Raw genomic sequence first — 25,298 nt, 5'->3', positions numbered from 1 at the left:
GACCTCTTCATGTATCTGAGCTTAACAGAGTCTTCTCAAGATGTTAACATTTTATGTTCGAAGAAAGAAAAAGATTACACAGATCTGAAAAACATATTTAGAATATGCTTGCCAAAAGATAGAAAACCACTAAAATAGCTGTCATCAGAATTATGCAATAACAATAATTATACTGTTAACATTTATTAAGAGTTGTGCTAGATCCTGGGCTAAATGTTTTATATGACTTATTTAGTCTCTACATTAACCCTTTGAGTAAGGTAATATTGAAAACATAGTATTATACATAAAATAGTATATAGCACAGAAATTTTTCAATCAGTAATGAATGGATAAATTATCCCCATTTAAAAAGGAGGAAACTGACTTAGTGGTCTCTCTTGGTCAAAGTCACTCAGCTTGCAAGAGTTCAAGCTTTAGTTTAGTGTGGTAAACACCGTGTTAGAACCATACACTTATTCACATGGGAGTAGAGAGAAAGGCTCCCTAATCTAGACTGGGGAGAAGGAGGAAGTCATGAAGAAGATGAAATTTCATATTGCTTTTTCCCAAAGCAGGAAATCTGTGCATTTATTACACTGTGTTCTGATGGTCTGCTGGTATGTCATCTTCCCTAATTAAACTGTCAGTCCCCTGAAGCCTTTAATATGTCTTAATCCACCTTTATTTTTTAGTGCGTTGGGTCATATCTTATACAGTGTAGGTAACAGAGAAGATTTTGCTGACTGGATAAATGACCAAGGAGAGAGTGACTGATTAACCAATAGATCAAACCTGCACTGCATGGTGGCCAAGACTTGGGGGTATTTTCTAACACTTTACTGAAAATAAACTATATTGAATGAAGATCATGACTTCATACAACATCACTGTGTTTTACCCTATATGCGTAAGGTCATGAGACATATTCATCTTTCTAAAAAATATTCATCTTTCATATTATATATGATTACCTAGGAAGATGGTCATGAAAGAAAAGATATTTGTCACATATATGGGTTTTATTTTATGATTTAATAGCAAGATTCCATTGCTATTCATCAGCAAATAAAATTTACCCATCTACCCACAGTGAGTTGTTTATTGAATACAGCAAGATTGATTTTAGCTTGTTTTGGCAGGTGAAAATGAACACCATGCTTTGTTTGTTCCAATGCTTGGTAATATGCAAAGTAACAAAGGAACTAGAACAGAAACAGTTCATATATTTCTTAGGAGTCAGAGGTTAAGGATTGGTTCATACTGCCATTTCATTGCCCATAAAATATAACACAGAGAAGTTCAGTGAGAATGTCAGGTGTTATTATTGTAGCAACTTATAATATTTGGAAACAATGGTCTTTTTTATAAGTGGGTTTAGCTGTGATTGTTACCTTGTATAACCAAAGATTGCACAGATATCATTTTAAGTAATAACTTGATAAGTAATTTATACTTAACAACAGTAAATGAAAGTGGCATCTGAAGTTCTTCCTTGATCTTTGCTGAAAATACATACCAGGCATGTGGTCATCTTGAATTTTTAACTCACAATAATGGAACAGTCTTCTAGAGACTCAAGGCCATTGTTTGGATCTAGGTATCCCTAAAAGACCACATCCTTAATGTATTGCCCTCTCTTTCCATTACTCTATTTTAATTTGCTAAAGGAGAGCTCTTGAGAAATCTGGCTGCACTTACCACAGTATAGCATTTTGTGGGAATGAACATCTCTTCAGGGCTTGATAAAAAAGATGAGTACAGTACAATCTAGGTCATAAGGCTATAGAAAACATTAGTTAATATAACAACTACCAGTTTATAGACTTGTGCACAAATCTAGTCTCTGTTTCTTAATATATTGTGTAAAACACAGTGGATCTAAGTCAGTATCACAGCTTATCTTTTTTGTTTTGTTTGTGTGTGTGTGTGTGTTTTGTTTCTTGTTTTTGTAAAAGTCCTAACAGCTTTCAAAAAGAACCAAAGTGAAATGAATTTGTTAAAAAATCCAAAGTGATATGCATTACTTTTCCTTAACCTCAAAATAGCAAAGAGCATATTGGCTATCTACTTCTCGGGTATCTTCAAAATGAGCTTTAAAATTCTACCCTAATAAATTTCCCTGCAGATATGTAAATTAAGACTCAGCACAGACAGACAAATTGAGAGATAGTCTGTAGAAGAATGAGCTTGTGCTCTAAAAAAATGTTAAGGTCATGAAAAACAAACAACATTTTAAAAAGGCTGACACTTCTCTCCAAAAGAGTCGTTGGAATGGAGAGACTGCTATAAGGGATATTTTTAGGATAACTGCCAAAATGTCAGGATGGTCCGTGGGTTGAACAAGAGTATTATATCAATATTAAAATTTACTGATTTGATCATCAAACTGTAGTTGTATAAAAGAATGTCCTTGTCTTAGGAAAAACACAATGAAATATGTAGGATAAAATACTGAAGTCTGCAACTTCCTGTCAGATTATAAGACAATTAACTCTCAAATAATTTAGAGAGAAAGTGTGCTTGAGACAGTGTACAGAGTGAGTGTAAAATCATTAAATAAATGGGACAAAATGTTAACAACCGGTGATCTAAGTAAATGGTGTGCATTTTTGTGATATTCTTTCAAACCCCTTGTGAAATGAAAATTTTATTTAAAAAAAACTGATAAAAAGAAAAATTTATAGCAGTACAATTTAAACTAGTATTACTCCAAGAATAATCATAATAATTAACATAATACTTTATTTTTGCATATTCATTGACCATTAATAAAGCCTCCAAATATGCTAATTTGTTTGACATTATCATTGGAACAAATCTAAGACTACAGATGTCCTTAGTCCCATTTTGTTTTGTTTTGTTTTGTTTTGTTTTTGCGGTACGCGGGCCTCTCACCGCCGTGGCCTCTCCCGTTGCGGAGCACAGGATCCGGACGCTCAGGCCCAGCGGCCACGGCTCACGGGCCCTGCCTCTCCGCAGCATGCGGGATCCTCCCAGACCGGGGCACGAACCCGTGCCCCCGGCGTCAGCAGGCGGACTCTCAACCACTGCGCCACCAGGGAAGCCCGCTTAGTCCCATTTATCTCAAAGATGGAGAAACTTGGAAACAGAACTACTTCAATCCTGTAGTTTGAAAGATTTTGATTTGTAGCCCTTTCCGAAGTAACTACACCACAGACTGTGCAAATTGCCCTCATTTAGGTCATGAAGGCAAGCTTGTGGTTTGTCCTGTGCTCACTAATCAGCTATCAAGCTGGAAGAATTTGGGTGGTTGCAGATCACTAAGCAGCTCTATAATTTAGAATCAATCTTCTAAGCTGTCTTGTCTATTTTCATTGCATGCTATCAGTTTTCATCCCAAAGCTGTGCTAGCTCTTGGCATGATTGATAGTGCAGGTGCACAGTTTTAGGAAAGAAACAATAGGAAACCCTATTGGTTTATGCTGCATTACAAACAGAAAAGAGAAGAAAAAAAATCAATGTTAGACAAGTAGAATAGAGAAAATCATTAGGGAAATAAATTTCATTTTCATACTTTTAAGAGTTACATCAAAGAGTACATATTTTACTTGAAAAGGTATAGGTGTTCTTTGGGGAGAGAAAGCAAGAAAGGGGGGAGGGTCTAGAAATGCATATTTCCAGAATTCTTATCTCATGAGAATATAAGGCTTGTCTTCTGAATTGAGAATACTTTTCCTTATTTAAAATTACTTGATGTATCTTGGTTTCTTTGTGTATGAGGGCAAATGTGAGAGAACAAAGTTCTCTATGTTAGCTCTTTTAAAAAAAGTTACTACATCCTATAAAGTAGTAGTCTCCAAAAGGTAAATGCAATTCAGTGGCTGTACAAGATAATCCACTGAGCTCTGGGTAGAAAAAAAATATATCTAGGTAGGTAGGTAGGTAGGTAGATAGATAGAGAGACTTTGTTTTTACATAATATGTTAATACAGTAGTACTGGCATATTATTAACATAATAGTATGTACTATTTTATTTATTTACATAAATAAATATACATATGTTGAGGATACTTGGTCAAATATTTTTAAACAAATGGTGTGTTCATAAAAGTAGTTTGGAGACCACAACTTTAGTATTTCTAAATAGTATTGGCTATCAAGGAGAAATAAAGAACACTAAACTTTAACATTATATATGTAAGTCTAAGTGTTATACATATAAAAAATTATTAAACAGAAACTTCAGTTAAATAGATTCAGGAGACCAGAAAGAGAAGTTTTCATGCCTGGCAACAGTAGCAGTGCCCAACAGGAAGAAGAAAGAATTTTCTTCATCCCTGGCAAGGACTCAGTCAATGAAAAGCCCTGGACTCTTTGTTTACTACAGCCCTGCCAACTTTCTTTTCATCTCTATAAAAGATTTCTTCCCTTGCCGTGGGGGGATTTTCATGTGGTTCACCATGGTTGCAGACCCCGAACTACAATTCTCTGTTGATTCCAGATTAAAGCCAACTTTGTTGGAGAAATATCTAGCAGTCTATTTATTTCAGTTCAACATTGTGGTGGCAGATACAGGGGCCAGAAGGGACTCCCAAAGGCTCCAGCATTGGTGAGTAAACAGCCACAGTTGAGCCCACTATCCTTGCTGCTTTTCTTGCTGATCCTGGAGTTTGAAGGTATGTCTTTTTCCTGGATCCAAGCTCCTACCTTCTTTGCAGGTGAAGCTGTCCAGGTTTTACCTGGGGTCTATTTTAAGTTTTTGTATTTCTGGTTAAGTCCTTGTTCTCTATGCAAGTACTAATTTGGCACTTTGGTCTGATTTTGAGATAAGACTGATTCAGTGACAGCTGGCTGAAAACACATTCAGCCCATTTCTTCAGAAACAGGGGCTGCTTCACTGAAACTGTGCTCGTTTTCCAGCCTTCCGTGTATTCCTCTGGAATAGGGTATTCCTTGGAAACTCCCTGAAAAGCCATCAGCCTGGATCCTCCAAGACAAAGCTGTTTCCTTAGAATTGGCTCGTATAGCTTACAAGCTGTTTGAACTGAGTTGTTTGAGCTGTCAGCTGTTTGAAAATTGTTCTTTTACTCTAGAGAAAAAATTCCAGGAAGTGAGATCCCAGTTATTTAAGTACTTGGAGGGAGCTCCCATTACAGGGACCCTGGCCGATTTTATGTTTAAAGACCATGATCCTTCCTCATGTGCATTTCCAGTTAAATGGGCCAGCCTGACCAAAGGCAATTTATAATACCAATGACCATTATTAGGAAATTTTGAAATCCCCAAATTCAGTTTTCTTAAAATCAAACTGAACAATAACAGATCAAAGTTTTTCCGAATTATGTGGAGTACTTATTTCAATTTGTATTGGGTTGGCCAAAATGTTCATTCGGTTAATGAATACGTTGTTCAATAAAGTTGGTGAAAATGAAAAATGTCTTTTATTTTTACTCAAAACTGAATGAACTTTTTGGCCAGCCAAATATTTTGAGGATCTCCAACATTATCAGGAATCTAAAATGACCTCTCATCCAAAAAACATTTTAAGATTAACTGAGTCAAAGCAAGATAAAATGGCTCCCAAAGCCTCAGAATCCTCTTCCTCAGCTTCTTTGTCTCAGGCTCCTCCTTTGGCACCATCCTCTCTCTCTCTCCCTTGGCTCCTCATGACCAGACTCTACCTCTGGTTCCACCTTCCTCCTTCCCTTCTACACCTCCTCTATATCCTCAATTCCCCAATACAAATTCTGTCACCAAACCTCCACTGTTCTCTACCCACTCCCTTTTCCTTTGAAATTGCCAGAACCTGTCTCTTTAAAATTAAGCCTTCTGAGGACCCAGAGGCTAAAACCCTAATTTCTTATTTTCCCTGGACTAAAGCTGAACTGCCAGCCATTGTCAAAGATTTTCCTAAAGTAACTGAAGATCCTCATAAATCTGCTGAAGAATTTAATATATTCATTCAAACTTATCAAACTGGCTTCTCTGACTTATATCAGCTAGTTTATATGCCTGTTGGTAAAGGCCAGGCCTAGCACTGAATGAATATGACTAATTGGGGAAATCCTGAAAGGTCTCTAGGATTACAACTGTTGGGATGAACTGCGAACTCTTGTATAAGCAGACTCAAGTAAGCACTAGGTGACTTCACTGAGCAAGTCCTAGGGCTTTCCCAAAGCCTGTTGACTGGAACAAAATTCAGGCTGGCACACCAAAATCTTATTAATCTGTTCATAACTATTACAATCAATTTAAGATTTTAAAATAAAATTCTGGAAGACACTAGGGGTGGGTAGTGCAGCACCTGGGGCCTGGTAACAGAGGGGAGCCATGACCACCCACAGACCAGAAGGGGCAGGGGAGGGAAGTTCCTGAATGCAGAGGACCCCAACAGGGGCTGTCAGAAGACACCACCACCACCACTTGTTGTGTTTTCCTCACTACACTTATCACTATTTAAATTGAAACTGTTCAGTTATTTATTTATGCGTTTTTATTCTAACTCCCATTCCTGGAATCACCCCCAGGACAACAGGGTCTCTGTCTGTTTGCTCAACACTTCATCTCCAGGGCCTAGACAGACCTTGGTACATGGTACGTGCCCAGTAAATGTTCATGCCTGGTGCATTTAAGCACTCAATAAATATGTGTTGAATCAAAATATAAATAAATAAAATAAAATTCTGATCCTTCTTCAGGTGTAGATCACAGCAGTGTAGCTTTTAACTCTACGCTTATTAATAGGCTGAATTGAGTCTTTCCCTTCAAGTAAAAAGGGCCAGAATGGAATGGGAAACTGTCCACTCTAGATTTAGTTAATCTGGCAAACCAGCTTTCTTATACTATAGACAAGTCACCCTCAAGGAAGACCACCAAAATTCTTAAACGTCAACTCTAACAAACAAAGGCACCTAAACAAAACCAAAATCCTCCTAGTTTCTGTTATTATTACAAATAAACAGGACTTTGGAGATATGATTATTACAAATTCAAGCACTACGTGCCTTTGGCCTTCTAATGAGTCTTTCCAATGTTTTCCCAATTCTTTTTTTTTTTTTTTTTTTTTTTTTTTTTTTGCGGCCTCTCCCATTGCGGAGCACAGGATCCAGATGCACAGTCTCAGGGGCCATGGCTCACCGGCCCAGCCGCTCCACGGCATGTGGGATCTTCCCGGACTGGGGCACGAACCTGTGTCCCCTACATTGGCAGGCGGACTCTCAACCACTGTGCCACCAGGGAAGCCCCCCAATTCTTAATGACAGAGCTCCGAGGAACTACAGGGACTCTTCCTAATCCTTCCTCTTAATCAGTTTAGAGAAACATTTTTCCAAATTGGGGATGAATCTCTGCCAGTCCTAATTGACGATGGAGCCATACTCTCAATACTCAACTCCATTACTACAAAGCAGCCCCTGCCTCAGAGTACTATAGCAGGTCAAATAGTGGGGATCTCTAATGAACCTCAAGAGGTGTCTGTCTCTGAACCTACTGCATTTTGTTTAGGCCCTTTGAGAGATAAACACCCATTTCTCCTTTGTTCCTCTGCCCCATACATGTATTAGGCCAGACTTCTTAGAAAAGTATCATGCCAGAATTTCTTTCTCCCAACAGGGAGAAATAATTCTAGAATTTGACAGTAGTCATCAATGTAACCAACCAGATGAATTAAATAATCCTCTGACAACTTTTATTTGTTCCATCTCTCACAGTACTAGAAATGATTCTCAAAACAGTGATTATTTGTCCCTATTGAATCAGTTACCACTTTCCTTATGGGTAAAATCTCCAAATGATGTTGGCAAAATTCACAGTGTACCTCCCATCAAGATTCATATAGACCCCTTAAAATCTCTTCTGATAATTAATTAATATCCTATAAGTAAAGAAGCCCTTCAAGGCATTAAGCCCAGAGTAGAAGATTACAAGGCTTAAGGCCTCATAATTCTTTGTACTATCACCTGTAACACTCACATTTTACCAGTGAGAAAACCTAAGGGCTGAGAGTGAAGGTTCATCTACCACCTCTGAGCAATAAAAAACATTGTTATCCCTGACACCTTGTTGTCCCTAACCCTCACTCATTACTAGTTACTAACATCTATTCCCACCAGAAGTGAATTCTTCACTGTAATTGTATTATGCAGCACATTCTTTTGTATTCCTGTTGATGAAGGTAGCCAATACCTTTTTGCCTTCACTTGGGAAGAAAAACAATTTACCTGGACAGTAATGCTGTAGAGTTTTACTGAGAATCCTTCTAATTTCTTATAAATCCTGAAGGCTGATCTGGATGATATGACATTCCTTAGAGGGTCTACTTTGGTGTAATATGTGGATGATTTGCTTTTTTGATCTCCTTCTCAAACCTCCTCACAGGAAGACAGAATCCACTTGCTAAAGCTTTTAGCCTTAAAGGGACATAAGGTCCCCAAAGAAAAATTGCAGTTTTCCCAATCCCAGATTTAATATTTAGGGCACCTGATATCAAAACAAGGGCTACGTCTAGCTCCAGATAGACTTCGGGTCCTATGTTTCCCAAAACAAAGCACCGATTGTGAGGTTTTCTCAGGTTAGTTGGTTACTGCCAAAACTGAATTCCAATTTCTCTTTTATGGCCAAAACTCTGTATGTTTTACTAAATAACGAACAACCAACCCAATTCAATGGAAAGTACCAAATGACATAGCCAAGGAGGTGTTAAAGGAAAGTGTGAAGAACCCACCTGCCCCTGGGCATCCTAATTATTAGATTCACTTTTTTCTTGTTTGTATATGAAAAGGAAGGGAATGCCCTTGGGCTGCTACCCAAAAACATGGGAACCAACATCAACCCATAGGGTATTATAGCCAACAAATGGACTCTGTGGAAATGAGGATACCCTCCTTGCCTTAAAGCCATTACAGCCACTGTTTTTGTTTGGTTAAGGCCACTGAGAAAATCATTGTGTGATCCCCTTCAATCATTTTTATACCTCACACGGTAGAAGCCCTCCTGAATTCTCGTCACATTCAATATTTATCAGCCAGCCATGTCACCTCCTAGCCACTCCTGTTAACTGCTCCTCATAGAACTCTTTTACATGGTAGTAACCTTAATCTTGCTACTTTCCTCCACTGCATTATCAACAAAATCCCTCAGGACTGTTGAACACTGACAGATCACCTCCTGACTCCTCATGATGATCTACAGGACATTTCTTTGGGTAATGCTGACTTCTCATGGTTCACTGGTCATTCTTATTTAAAAATTGACAGTGGCAAATATTGTGCTGGGTATACTATTACGACTCCTTTTTATGTTATGGAGGCAGCACCTTTACCTAAGGCTACTGCAGCCCAACAGGCTGAGTTATATGCTCTTACATGGCCTTGTACTTTAGCCACGGGCAAAACTGCTAATATTTATACTGACAGTAGGTATGCTTTTGAAGTAGTTTATGATTTGTGGATGTCATGGAAGCAATGTGGCTGCCTTATTTCCAGTAGAAATAACATTTAAAATGGCTTCTATGTTCAGGAATTATTGGATGTGATACTTTACCTGCTGCTTTAGCTATTAATAAGATTCCCAGGCATTCGAAACTTGACTCACCAGAAGCTAAGGGAAATCACCTTGCTGACATTTCCACAAGGAATGCTGTTGTTAAAGGGACCAACAGCAGCCAAACCTCTGTCATGGTCCAAAGGGGTATTTCCCCAAATGATAACTTAGAAAAATTGGCTAGAGAAAACTCAGAATTGGACTTAGGAAAGGAAAAATCAAGATTGGAAATTTGACAGTTGTTGGTTTGATAAAAAGAGAAAGCTCTGGGGCTTCCCTGGTGGCCTGCTGATGCAGGGGACATGGGTTCGTGCCCCGGTCTGGGAAGATCCCACATGCCGCGGAGCGGCTGGGCCCGTGAGCCATGGCCACTGGGCCTGCGCGTGCGGAGCCTGTGCTCCGCAACGGGAGAGGCCACAACAGTGAGAACCAGAGAAAGCTCTGGTTTGAACCAAATAATAACCTAGTCCTACTGGAGACTATAAAATTCTCACTCCTCACCACTCTACATTCATTAAACCATTGTTCTCCTGACAAGACAACAGAATTCATGAGTCAATATTAGTAGGAAAACATTAGCAAGGCCACAAAAAATGCCTACTTCATTTGTCCCACTTGTCTGAAGTACAGCCTCAGGAAGCCTGTTGATACTGCTATCAAATATTTTAAACTGCCTAATGGACCATTAGAGACCTGGGAAATGAATTTCACAGAACTTCCTCTGTCTTATATATAAATATGTTTTAGCAATGGTCTGGTATGTTTTCACACTAGAATGAAATAGTCTACTGCCCCTTCTTTGGCAAAAATCTTTTTGGAAAGACCTCCTCTCAAACTTCATAGTGATTAAGGAACCCATTTTACTGACCAGGTGTTTTGACAAGTCTGTGCTGTTTGGTCAGTTTACACCACTTTTACTGATTTAGAAGAATGTACTAACAGCATTAGTAAGACAGCTCAATCTGTAGAAACCCTCGAAATACCTTGGGCAAAAGCACTGCCATTGGCCTTCCTAAATCTAAGATTCACCCCTTTTGGAACTCGTAAACTCTCACCGTTTGAGACAGTCACAGGATGCCCAATGCATTTGGATTTTGCTTCTTTTGGCCCACAGCTGATAAAAGGAAACATACTCCAATACTGCAAAGGCCTAATTGCTCTATTAAAAATAACTATGTTTTGGTAAAGCAATCTTTTCACAGCGAGCTCTTGGGAGATGAAAACCTTAAGCATCACACCTTGCAACCTGAAAATTTCATCTACTGGAAAAGCTATCTCCAGAAGAACCCTCAACAACCTTGCTGGACAGTCCCGTATTGGGTACTGCTAACCAACCCTTGTACTGCCAAACTCCAAAGAACAGACTGTTGGATTCACATGATAAACCTAAAGAAACACCAAATCCTGACTGGAACTTCACTTCATCTGGTGACCTGAAAATGAAGATTTCCTGCAATTGAAGCAGATGACATCTGATAAGACAGCTTTCCTAAGATATTGAGATGAGGCCTGTTAGAAGTTTGTCACCAAAACTTTGATAATGATATAACGCTTCAGATGAACTCCAATGTCTATGATGTTGATAACATATAGGACTTTAGATAAAAAGTACCTAAAAGTTCTCCCTCCTACCCCTCCTCATTACTTGGATGTCATCTTAGTAGGTTTCTAATCTCTTTACTTTCCCTCCAACATGAGACACTACACCCAGGATAGGTCCTTCCCTGACATCAAGGGACAAAAAGCCACTGAAATCAAAAAACCTGACTTTTGATGAGTGATGCTATAAGAGAAAGTTCTCAATCAAAAGGGGAAAATGTAAAAAAATCATCATCAGCAGCAGCAGCAGCAACCTCAATTAAAGAGAGTTAGGAGTCAGGAAAAGGGGAGCTCTCATGCCATATGATGACAGCAGAGCCCAACAGGAAGAAGAAAGACTCTTCTTTCCTGGCAAGGACTCAGCCAATGGAAAGCCAGGACTCTTTTTTTTTTTTTTTTTTTTTTTACTATACCTCCCAACTTCATTTTCCTCCCTATAAAAATGCTCTCCTTCCCTTGCCATGAAGGGACTTGCACGTGGTTCACCATGGTTGCAGACTCTGAAGTACAATTCTCTGTTGATCTTGAACAAACCCATTTTTGCTTGAGAAATATCTGGCAGTCAATTTATTTCAGGTCAGTATATATGATCAGGTGATGCATTCTTTCACTGAGCAAATATTCATTGATTCATTAGAAGCAGCAACATGTAGTAGCCAAAAGCAGTGTATTCTGAGTCAGACTACCTGGGTTCAATTACAGACTCTACCACTTAGAAGCCATGCCATTTTGGGCAAGTTTCTTAACCTCTCTAGACCACAATTTCCTCATTTATAAAATGAGGATGATGACTGAACTTACCTCACAGGGCTGTTGTGATGATTAAAAGGGTAAATATATGTGAAACATTTAAAGATGCTTGGTACATTGTTAGCATTCAGTAGATTTTTTATTGCTATTATTCATACAATTAATTTGACAAATATTTATTATGTAGTATGATCCAGGTACTGTGGTAAGCATGGGATTACATGGTTGCCACATACAAGGCCCTGTATTAAGCTCTATGAGGAATAAACAGACAGTTCAGAAAATGACTCTGCCTTAGTATGTATATTAGTTATCTATTGCTGTATAGCTTAAACAGCAAATCTCTCATTTCTGCTTATTTACATGTATGAACTATAAAAGCAGTGAATTCTACTAATTAATACTCTCCAGTTCTTTCTCAATAATCAACTGGCAATAATTTTTACCACTATGACTATGGTAGTAATTCTGGTTCTGTCAGAATTATACTATGTGGTTCATATTGTCTTGGCTGCTTCTTGCCTCAAGGCCCTTTTAATTAATCAGATATTCTTTTTTTTTTTTTTTTGCTATCTCCCAAGAAAAGTTACAACAAAAGAAAAGCTGTTATTTTGGATGAGAAACACTCTTCAGCTCTTTGAAATGCAAAATTTAAGTAATCACTTCAGTGATTTTTTTCTTTTGGTTGTTTTGAGATCATCTAGTCTTGTGTATTCTCATATTGGAAGGGGTAGTTTCATGCCAAGCCCTGAGCACTATTACACTGGTCTTATGATGATTAACCAAAATAAGAGTAAGGGAAAAAAGAAGCTTTGTGTATATGAACTCTACAGTAAGAAACTGCCCAATTATTTTCTAAAGTGATTGTACCATTTATATTTGCAACTAGCAGTGTATAAAAGCTCCAGCTCCTCCAGCACTTGGGGTCAGTTTCAATTTATTTTTTTTCAGCATTTCTTGCTTTACGTGAAATAATGTACCTTTTTCTATTGGTTGCCAGATATTGTGAATGTTAACTGTCGGCTGCTGGATATTTTTGTAATTCTTTTTTTTTTTTGTTGTACGTGGGCCTCCCACTGTTGTGGCCTCTCCCGTTGCAGAGCACAGGCTCCGGACGCCCAGGCTCAGCGGCCATGGCTCACGGGCCCAGCCGCTCCGCGGCATGTGGGATCTTCCCACATCATTTTTATCACCAGGTATATTTTCCATAGGAAATTAAACATAAGCAGGAAATGCAGTGTTCCTTTTTCTCATTATGTAAAAGGAAAAAAAAAAATGAGCCTCTCAGGCTTCATCTGGGTCATGTTGAACAGACCATGGCCAAGAACAGAATCTAGTGTCACACCAAGTCACATATTTTCATAACCAGGAGGACGTTTTGACGGTGGTCACTGAATGACCATTCACTAATCTGATTAATCTGTCAAGCTCTAAGCTCCAATTTCATAATCTTACTTTTGAGTATATTAAGAGAAAACACTGATGTGTACAAATAGATCACATTAGTATAAATGAAGGCCCCCCCCATCAACTTTTATTCAAAAGCATAAGAAAAAGAAAACACAAAAAGGAAAAAAAGATGTTACTGATAAATGTCACTCAAATTACCTCAATTTACTAGTAAATTTGATTCTTGCTTTATCTATCTTAAAACATAAATAAATCCTCAATACTAGATTCCTTTTTGAAATCATACACATATTTATATTCTGTATTCATTTCTGACTTCAGCCATAAAAGAGATAAGATAGTTTATATCTATAATGCAAATATATAGGTTATTATCTATTATGTAGAATTTATTTACTATAATTTCTTTAAATGGAGAGTTCCTTATGATTATTTATATAATATTAAATGGAAAAAAAGATACATAAGCAACTCCTCCATAAAACAGGTTAACATAATCTTCTGAATTAAAAAAATACAGTCACTAAACTAGCTTTGGAAATCATTCACAAAGTAATACAATTCCATATCTATATCATACCTTGTAAATGGATCTTAATAGATATGAACATGTAGCTTCAATATGCCATAGAAAACTTTACTGACCTTACGACAGGTGTGAAACTTTGTGATATTTCATTCTTATAAAAATTTTACTGTGGAAAATGTCAGTGTATAAACAGGTAAAAAGAACAGGACAATAAAACTCCAGGCAGCCATCGCCCAGCTTTAAAAACTCACCAGTTTGGGGACGTTCTCTTTTTCATCTACACCCCACCTAACAGGATTATTTTGAAGTAAATCCCACATATTCTTTTACTTCAGTTTAAATATTTCATGGTATGTATCATTAAATAGAAAGACTTTTTCTATATTATATCTGCAATACTATGATGCCACTATGAAAAATTTAAGATTATCCCTAATATCAATTTGTTTTTTTCTTAACTGTTATTTTGATTCAGTCAGAATCATGGAGTCCAGTTAGGCCCACACATTGCACTGGGTTGATAGATCATTTGTCTCTTCCATCTTATAGGTAGCCCTCCCTCTCTTAATTCCCTATGATTTATTTTTGAAGAATCTGGTCATTTGTTTTGTAGAGCTTTGCACAGTATGAATCTTGCTGCTTCCATCCTCATGCTATCATTTAAAACACTTGCTTCTGTGCTCCCTGTAACCTGATAGTTAAATCCAGAGTCCTGATCGGGTTAGGTTCAGAGTTTTTACAAGTACACTCCACAGATGTAGAATTCCATCATGAGGCACATAATGTCTGTTTCTCTCTATTCCTCTTCTCCTCCCACGCTTTCTTATTAATGTCCACTGTTGCTTAGTGCCTAGATTCATTAACTCATTGGGGGATTACAAAATCGTAATATTTTAATTCTAACATTCTTTCTTCATGTATTAGCTAGAGTACTTCTACAAAGAAAAAGTGTTCCTGTGGCACAATGTTTTATAGGAAAGTTAGGTTAAATGCTTAAGTATTTCTTCTATTTACCCGTATTCAGACTGATGAGTTGGTTCTCTAGCAACCTCTGATGGTCCCCAACAGATTTATATTTTAGTATCACTATGCATTCATGGATTGTTTCACTTTTGACTATGTGAAACTCATTCAAATTTAGTTATCTTAGAGTTAAAAAAAAAAAAAAAATTAAACCAAGACCATACCTTCGGTTGAAAAAGATAACAAAAGAATAAAATTAAAATTCTAGAAGATTTGCCCAATATACTGAACGTATAGTTTGTGTTAAAAAGCAGACATTCCCCAGTTTTTAGAAAGCTAATAGTACTAATAAATGGGCAATAAAGAATAATATAATCCCACTAAGTTTTAGTTCCAAAGATCTACAATGTTTTGTCTTCTCACTATGTGCCAACATCTATGCCAAACCCTTTGTGTGATTTACCCTGCAGAATACTCACAACTTCATAAAGAATAGATTATTACTAACACTTACACTTGAGAATATCTAACCTTATTAGAAAGGCTGAATGATGCTTAATATTATACTTATGCCCTGTTTAACCTTGGGTCCCTGAAATCCCTAGGGGATCTGTGAATGGCTCCAGGAGATCCACCATCATTTTGAATTTATCTGTGTGCATGCACATTTTTCTAGAGGGACTCTGTATAATTTTAAGCAAATTTTGAAAGGAAACCATAATCTCCCAAAAGTCAAGAATCAATGCAATACCTGGGTTGATCAACAAGAGTTTGATGAAGACATTGAGAACTGAGAATCTAGTTGATTTTATTTGTGCAAACATTCCACATATCTACCTGATATTAGAGGCAGTAGCTAGCCACCTTCCTTTGGATATATTTTTCTAATATGCATGACTTTATATCTAAAAACTTACAGAACCTCAAATGTATCTTCTACCCAAGTTGGAAGATGTTTTTCTGATGCCAAATAAGACTTAGTCATAAACATTGCTAGATGTTATGTAATCTAGACTTGAAGTCCCAGTAGGTATGCATCTGTAAATGCCATGAAATACAAAAATCTGTTGCATTTAATTATGAAAGAAAATCTTAAAACTGTTTCAGAAAATAAAGATCTCTAAGGAAAACATCATCATCATTAAATAAAATATAAAGATGTCAAATAAACACCATTCACTTTAATATATGCGCTTGACAAGAATACCAGGCATAAACATAAGACTGATTTCTCTCACGATCCCTAGCAATGAATTTCATGATAGACACACAAGTCTGCTGGTGATTTTCTCACATAACTTTTTTACATTACTCATATCAACTTTAGTCAGTTTCAACAATATTATTGGTGCTATCTGAACTGTTTTTCAATGAATTGGCATTTTTTAGTTTAACTCTGTGTCCTTCATCCTACACTCTACCTCTAATTGTTAGAAATAAATCACAATATCAGATATTTGCTACTGATAGAATTTCAAAGGTACACTCAATGCCAACTTATTGACAGTTTTAATACTGTATTCGAACTACAGATCATTCTTTTACTAACACACAAACCCACAACCCTTTTTGCCCTGATGGGTATTCTATTTCATTTCTGCTTAATGGTATTTTTTATCACTCTGTTCATTATGATAATCATCCTGGAACCACTAAAATGAAACACACTAAATGAAATGCTGCGGGGGACAGATTACCAATATTTCTAATTAAAGATACTGTTGACCACAAGCTAATTAGAGTAAGCAACATTTTAGGCATGATACAGAAAATATAAAAATATAAATTACTAGGATTAAAGATAGTGTGTTAGTAGAAACTATCAGGCTATATAAGGTATGTTTACATTGCATTAAAGATAATATTGGGTTGGATTCGTTTCAGTGGAATTTTATTTTATTTTTTTAGTTATCTAATTCCTGGAAAAGATCACACTTGGCAGAGTCAGTATTTAAATCCAAGAAGGAATAGACACTGCATCCACAATCCTCACCCCTCTTTTTTTCCCCTTTGCCTATGTAAGTTAAATGGAGAATTGAAATATTATCTCATTGATAAAAGAAACGTTTAAACCTTCACTTAAATGACTCAAGTGAAGATTTTTTTTTTTTCTGCTTGAATGAATCTATTTTGTTTTTGATGGAGATGTCATTGCTAATGTCCAGGGTGAGTGGTAATATAAGCAAATGATTGCTCACCTTTCTACATTTTTCTAGACAATAACTGAATAAATCTTTCCTATTTTAACTTAATTTAATTCTAGAATATATTAAGTCTTAGTCTGGAAACCAAAAGTTAACCCTTTGTAAAACAGAAGGATGGAAGAGGGGCAATTCTGACCATAAAGGTCAGGTCAAAGAACAGGCCTTGTTTGTCAGGGGCATACTCTGTGACATCAAACACTAGCTCTAGGGAAGAGAAAAAATATTTCCTACAAGGCACTAGGAAGAATATGTTTGTCTAAAACTAAAATCAGAAGTCTTTAACTGAATTCTAAAGCAGAATGAAACATTTGAGATATAACAGTAAACTCAGAACTATATAGAAATATTTTTATTTTCAAAATAAGAAAACCAATAAATGCAGAAACCTTTTTGTTCTAATGAAACCACTATTAAGCTTCATAGAACAAAAGTATATTTAAAGTTGGTGGAATAAAGATTTTCAAAGATTACTATGAATGAAAGAATTATTGAAAGAAAGGTAATATGTTGAATTCTCGAGACAGGTAGCACAGTATTACTAAGGGCAATGTACTAAACCACATGAAACAAATAAGAAGAAATATTAGTGACTGTCTGCATTTATGTAACCAAAAAATTAATTACCTAAGTATGGGAGAGGGGAATCAAGGTTGGACAATATTTCAGTTAAAGGGGAAAGAAGGGCGGGGCCATAGCAAGAAGCCAGAAGCAGCCGCGGCCCCAGCTCAGGAGACACGGGGGGGCGTTAAAGCTCTTGTGGCGTTATTCTTCACTGGGGCTATTGGGCTGACTTTTCTTATGCTGGGATGTGCCTTAGAGGATTACGGTGTTTACTGACCCTTGTTTGTCCTGATATTCCACGTCATCTCTCCCATCCCCTATTTTATTGCCAAACGAGAAACATATGACGCCGATGCAACAAGTAGTGCCTGTCAGGAACTGGCTTATTTTTTCACTACCGGAATTATTGTTTCTGCCTTTGGATTTCCTGTTATTCTTGCTCAGGTGGCTGTGATCAAATGGGGAGCCTGTGGCCTGGTGCTGGCAGGCAATGCAGTGATTCTCCTTACAATTCAAGGTTTTTTTCCTTGTATTTGGTAGAGGAGATGATTTTAGCTGGGAGCAGTGGTAGCACGTGCTTTATTCTGAAAAAATGCATTTAATTTCTTAGAATTCATACTGTATGTATATGTGTGCACATGTGGCCTTCTACTATGAAATTTAATATGCTGTTTTTTTATACTTTTGTAATCATGTTCACTTTAAGGAGGACTACATGGGGAAAAGGTTAGTTTTATTCCCAGTCAGTAGATCTCGCCATTTACTCAAGTTGAATTATGTTATTTGTTTAGCTGTTCCTAGAGTCCTGGTGCTCTCAGAAAATATGTTAACACAGTCTTGTAGACAGTTGGTCACTCAGTGTGCTGCATCTCTACCTTTTCCCTGGGGAAGTGCTTGAGTGGTCACATAGCGCTGGGGCTGTCTCAGCTCTGCCCAGGACTTCCAAGATATACCTGTGGCCCAGAGAGACAGAGGCGGCTCCCTCTTTATGTTGCAGACTCTTGCTTCTCCAAGTGTGGTCCATAGACCAAGAGCATCAGCATCTCGAAGCGTGGTCCATAGGAGCTTAATACAAATGCAGAGTCTGAGGCCCCACCCTCAACCTAATACATTCTGATGAGATCCCAAGTGAATCGCATGCACATTAAAGCCTGAGAAGTGCTGTCATGAAGGAAGAAGCATTGCCTTCCCCTTGGCCGAACCCCTTAGCCTCTCTGGGCATTAGCTGCTTGTAAAACCTGTTTCCCCTGCCCCTCGTGTTAAGGCCTACTTCAGACTATCCTTGGTATTTGAAATGTCCAAACCTATAATTTATAGCCTGTTCCTCAAATTTGTGAAGTGTTCTCAGTAGGGAACAGCTATGGCTTCACATTGTCTGAAAGGTAGTGGCTGCCTTCACAGTGCTGGGGGGACGAATCCCCCACTGGGAGGCAGGGGAGGGAGGCTGGGCTGGAACTGGCCCCTGCTTTAGCAGGATGGGGAAGAATGGATAAGTAACGCTGTTTAATTTCCCTTCATAATCTGACATTTCTCCCCAGCTCCTTCCCTATGCTGCTCCCCACACACCCTCACCAGCCCCTCTAGCCCCCCAAACACACACACTCCCAGCAGTTCCGATTTGCCCTAACTTCTTCATGGCTTGGCTTCTCCTTCCTATAGAGACGTGGAGCCAAGTAAGCAAGCAGAGGCTGAGCTGCTTTATCTTATTTACATGCGATATACTTATTGTCTTTGACGCCCTGTAGGACTTAAAAATTATATATATATATATATATATATATATATATATAAAACACTTTATGCCACTTTTAAGTGAGTCATTGAGAATTCATGTCATGCTGGGTCCTGTAATCATAGGTTTTCTAGATCAACTTTTTGTCCAAGACCTATCGAGAAAGGGAAATATGGGAACTAGAACCACATGTAGAATATAAGCAATGATTTTAAACCATTGTTAATGTGTGATAACTGACATACACTGAAAACACTGAAACCTTGAAGTTTGTAACTTGTTCATATTCTGTAATGATGCTGGGATCAGAAGACAAGAGTAATACCTAAAAGGATAACGTGCAAAGTGATATTTTAGCCTTGTGCATGATTTTATGTTTTCAATGTACTACGTATGTATAGAACTGTTAAAGTTGTTATTTCCAATATTTATATTAGAAAAATTATATAGACACTATAATTTTAACAAGCATTTTTAATAACACTTGCACTTACTGTATTGTAATAAATTTCACTTTTAACAGAAAAGTTTAATTTTAAAAGTTTTTATTCTGATGTCACCTTGCTTAAAAGGTAACAAAAATATGAAAATTTCTTGGTGTTCTGAAATGTGCAGTTGTGAGCAATAATCTATCCTGCATGAGAATAATAGCAATAAGTTGTAAGATACCATTTTGAATGTGTAGTTGGCTTGTAATAGCTTTTCTTTTCCTAAGATGGAGATACTGTTTAATTTATACTACCTTTTGCAAAAGTGCCCTTGTTGCTTATACACATTTAAATAACCAAGATAGCCTTAATGTGTAGCCTGAAAGCATTGCCTCTTGATTGTATTTCCAGAATGATATAAAGTACTTGCATATAGAATATTTGTAGTTATTCCCTACTAATGGAATGGTTTATCAAAGTGATAGATTATTGGATTTTCTATATGTCTGAAACAGAGGCATTTATTCTGCAGCACCTAAGTATCATTAAAGTAATAAATGTCAGTAGGGAAAATAAATAAATAAAGGGGAAAGAAAATAAGCACTCTATGGATTATAGCTTCCCTCAGTGGGGAGGTGGTTAACACAAAGTGAATTATGGGAGTCTGAACAAGGGTGTTGATGGTTTCTCTTCGCTCCTCCAGCTCAACTACTTTCAGGTTATTACCCTTGGTATTTTTACATTAATATAAAATAATTTTTTTAAATGATAGTAATGGATTTAGTTGAGAGGAGCTTCATGTTAAGCACTCCAGTTTATTGCAATTAATTAAAAATTAACTTGTTTGATTTTGTATTACTGATTTCAGTTGATAATCTCTTAAAGTAGCACATCTACTTATTACACATATACATTATTTTTTATGCATTACAAAAGATAACCTAGTTTTCTTTTGGCAATGATCGCAGAGAAGTTAAAGTTTAACTCGACAAAATCATTACTGTTATAAAAAGGGAAGCATTTGGTCTAATCAGAAGATTTTACAGAAAATAAATATTTCTTTCACAAATTCATCTCTTGATATATGCTTCATGGCAAAACAAAATTAAGTCAACAAACTTATAACTTCCTAGGTACAAAACATTTTGAGAGCTACATCATAGTTAAAAAGAACTATTGGAAGTCAATTCTTCATGGTTCTCACACTTCTGTATATAGTGTAAGCAGAAGCACTGACTGACTTTGTTCTGGGCTATCATTTCAAGAATGTTTTATATAGTAAACAGACACGGAAAACAGAAACAGTATCTTTCTCTCAAGTTTAATGTTCCTCTTGGGTGACATAATGCATTGTGTGTGCTGATGTCACTTGTCCCTCTTCATGTCACCCTGAACAAATTGGAGACTGGGAAAGAGGCAAAGGAAAATGCTGATATTCTGGCTATTGCTATTGTGGTAAGTAAAAGAGTTCTTTGTCTCTGACTGAGAAGGCCTGTGTCTTCTGTCAGCAACCATGAAACTGTGGCAGGCTTATTTGTTAGCTGGAAAGTAAGGTAGAATCCCAGACCCTTCACAGCTCTCAGGAACATATAAAACAGAACTGCTGCCTTTAAAAGGGGGTCAATCTACTTAGGGAGAATACTGATGGAATAAATCAGAGCATACATATAAAAAATAAAACATTTAATAGCACATAAAATTTGATCCAAAACATAGGAAATATTAATTCGAATGTGATCTTCTGAATAAATTAATGTTAAAACTTTTAATTCTAAGATGATTTACTTATAATAGTGATTCCTTAACTCAGTTATATAAATCTTTGGAGAGCTACATACAGTGAAAGGCTACTGTCAAACGTACAGTCTTCTAATTAAAAATAAAAAAAAGTCCATATTTTCTGAAACCACCCCCAAGGGAAGATAATATGTATGTAATTAACCATAGCTTCTTACAAATACCTCTCCCAGGGCTGCTGGGATTTAAAATCCTACAAATTGAAAGCCATTTTCCATTAAAAAATAATAACCCTAGAAGACTATAATAAGAAAGATCAATAATAACAAGTGTTGGCCTGGAGAGATTGGAATCATCATATACTGCCGTTGGCAATGTAAAATTGCGCAGCCAGTTTGGAAAACAGTTTGAATGTTCTTCAAAAAGTTCAAACATAAAATTGTTTTCATATGATCTAGCAATTCCACTCCTGGTTATATATCCAAGAGAATTCAAAGCATGTATCCACACACAAAAAGACTTGTACATAAATGTTAATATTAGCATTATTCATAATAGCCAAAAAGCAGGAAAAAATCTATCAATTAATGAATGGATAAACAAAATATGGGATGTCCATATAATGGGAAATTATTTGGCAATAAAAAGGAAAAAAATACTGATACATGCTACCACATGTAACAATGAAGCTTGAGAATATTATACTAAGTGAAAGAAACTAGTCACAAAAGACAACATATTGTATTGATATTATTCTATTTATACATGCATTATATTGTATTGCACTATTCCATTTATATGAAATGCCCAGAATAGAGAAATCCATAGAATCAGATAGTAAATTAGTAGTTGCAAGGTAGCCTTCCCTGGCCCCTTTCCTAAAAAGTGGGTTAGTCTCTTCCTCAGTGACTCATAGCCTCTATATTTATCTCTATTGTGTATGTTCTACATGGTGCTACAAATGCCTTTAAGCAATTTGAGTACTGAGACTGTTTCATGTTATGCTGCTGAATCTTCAGTATTTAAAACCATTCATTCATTCAATACATAGTTTTGAGTAGCTACTGTATGCCAAGCAATAAGGACACAGCATAAACAAATCAAGATTTCTGCTTTGTGGAATTTATATTCTAATAGGATACATAGTAGGTTCTCAACAAGGATTTGTTTAATAGAAGAATGAATATGAAAAATATTTTTTAAATTTTAGAATCAACTGACAATCCATAAAAGAATGACTACATTTACAATAAAATGCTAAATGGAAGTGAACATTTTGTCTTTCTGAGTTTATACTTCTCAGGGTCTAACAGATTCAATAATAATTTTGACCAACACATGGACATCAACCCTCTTACTAAATTTATTCCATCACACAGTATTAAAAGCATCATTCTAGATTTAATTAATCCCATTCACAAATAGTGATAAGAAGCATTCAAGCCATTAAAATGAAAGTGATAATCCAGAGGCAAAATAAAAATCTACTTGGATTATCTGCATAATTAAACTTACATTACCTCTAAAATAACAAAACATGTAGATGGTGCATTCAGCACTTAGTTATAAAGTAATCTAGTTAGGGACTTAAAAACATCCTATTAAAATTAATTATAGCACTAACTAATTTAATGCAATATGTAAAACCACAATTGTTTCAGCACTTATGGCATAATGATGCTTTAACTACAGTGAGTGAAGCCAACATATATACACAATTCATTAAGTGCATTTTGTTAACTTGAAGGTAGTCATGATTAGCCATCTCTTATGTAGTAAAATAAGATTAGCATATTGGAATCATCAATTTTATTTTTCTGTAATCTGCTAAGATTTGGAATTCGATTAAATAAACTATATGGCTCTTTTAAATCTACAATCTATGATTCTATAAATTCAGTTGAGCTATTCTGACCTATATGTTTTCACGTTTTAGAAGTACGTATTATTTTAAGTTAGCATTTTTAGCATTTTCTTCTGCAGACCACTATTGCCCTACAAATATATTAAAAACTGGTTTATAGTGGGGAGAAGGGGAAGTCAAAGAAATTTGGGTAATATTAGATTTAAAAAGTTAAAGTGGTTAATTTATTGAATGATTTCTCAGATACTCATCATCTGACAGATTCTCAAGTAGGGGAAAAGAGAGTATCCCGTTCAACTATAGGATCCCTTTTTTTTTTATTTTTAAACATACCCATAAGCTTTCCATAAAACTCACTTTGGGGGGCTTCCCTGGTGGCACAGTGGTTAAGAATCCGCTTGCCAATGCAGGGAACATGGGTTCGATCCCTGTTTCAGGAAGATCCCACATGCTGTGGAGCAAAAAAGCCCATGCACCACAACTACTGAGCCTGCGCTCTACAGCCCACAAGCACAACTACTGAGACTGCATGCCACAACTACTGAAGCCCACATGCCTAGAGCCCGTTCTCCGCAACAAGAGAAGCCACCTCAGTGAGAAGCCCGTGCATCACAACGAAGAATAGCTCCTGCTTGCTGCAACTAGAGAAAGCCTGCGAGCAGAAACAAGGACCCAATGCAGCGAAAAATTAATTAATTAAAAAAAAACCCTCACTTTGGTACATTACTGATTTATCTGAAAATGTTCTAAGTAGAAAATATTGAACATAAGTCTTATAATACTTATTCTTTTTAGACTACAATAAATTTAAGCTTCAACAGGTGTGGTTTTATGATTTAGACAAGAGTCGCAAACCTTTCTGTAGAGGCCAGGAGTAAGTATTTTTGTTGGACATATGGTCTCTGTTATGACTACTCAACTCATTTGTATCATGAAAGTAGCCATAGACATTAAGTAAATGAATGGGCATAGTTATGTTAGAATAAAACTTATTTTCAAAAACAAGAAGTGGGACATAGTTTGCCAATCTCTGTTTTAAACAGTGGAAATTGATTCCAAAATAAAAGTTTAAATCTGTTGTAAGAAACTACATTAAGCTACCTGTTGACAGCTAAGAATAAATTAATTATGGTTCTATTTAATTCAGATTTCTGGAATATCCTTTTAAATCAATCAATCTTAATATTATGTGTTTTGCTCAAAAAGTGATACTTTCTTATAAACATAGGTCATTGTGTTGTTGGACTATTGTTCTTTTCTGAAGCCAGTAAAGAACAGGAGAACAGATGGCGACGTTTCATATTAAATGTTAATATATTCCAACTTTGATGTACACTAGGTTTAAGAGTTCCCATTATGTTCCCAAAACATCATATTAAAAAAAAAAAAAAAGATTCCTGTCTACAAATGTTTATTCCACAAGCAAGAGGATTTTTGCCTTAGACCACCTGGCATGTGTGTACTCTTCAAACCCTTCACTTCTTAAAGATGTATGAAATAATGTCATATTGTTTCATGAACCATTTGAAAAGATTTATTCACATTTTATTTCATTTATTTATCTATTTTTATCTAGGACTCTTTCCTTGAACCATTTTCAGCTCTTATCCAAACAGCATATGCTTTTATCCTGGAAGGTGGAAAAATATAACAGTACTTCAGTTCTCTAAGGCACTCCCCTCCTGTGGTACTGATAAGAGCTGCTACTGAAAGCATTTAAGATTCTGTATCAAAGATAGGACAAGACACAGCAGTTAGTCCAAGAGAAGGGCAAGGAGCAGTATGGTAGTAAGCGGGTTAATAGGAAAACTAGGGCACTGAGGAGGATCATCCTTCAAAATAGAGCAATCTCATCACATTGACAGGTGCCATCAAAATTCTTACAACTGGGCTGTTGCTGGCAGTACTCACTGACGTCTCACTGTCCCAAATCTGCGGTCACCTGTTGCTCCACAAATGAGATAGATGTTAAACAGAAACTTACACTCTGCTATTCTTTGAACCTTATTCACACTAAATTTTACAAATCAATTATAT

At 36.5% G+C, this 25,298-nt stretch overlaps 1 protein-coding gene and 1 pseudogene across 1 annotated transcript in view; one reads left to right on the top strand and one right to left on the bottom strand.

Annotated features, from left to right (window-relative positions):
• NAALADL2 (N-acetylated alpha-linked acidic dipeptidase like 2) overlaps window positions 1–25,298 on the bottom strand; it is a 903,327-nt gene that overhangs the window by 463,502 nt on the left and 414,527 nt on the right. The window lies entirely within an intron of this gene.
• LOC103079112 (leptin receptor gene-related protein pseudogene) lies at window positions 17,570–18,071 on the top strand (annotated as a pseudogene).

This window comes from Lipotes vexillifer, unplaced genomic scaffold (assembly GCF_000442215.2).
Source record: "Lipotes vexillifer unplaced genomic scaffold, Lipotes_vexillifer_v1.1 scaffold487, whole genome shotgun sequence".
Taxonomy (NCBI): Eukaryota; Metazoa; Chordata; class Mammalia; order Artiodactyla; family Lipotidae; genus Lipotes; species Lipotes vexillifer.
This window is presented reverse-complemented; position numbering and strand designations above follow the sequence as displayed.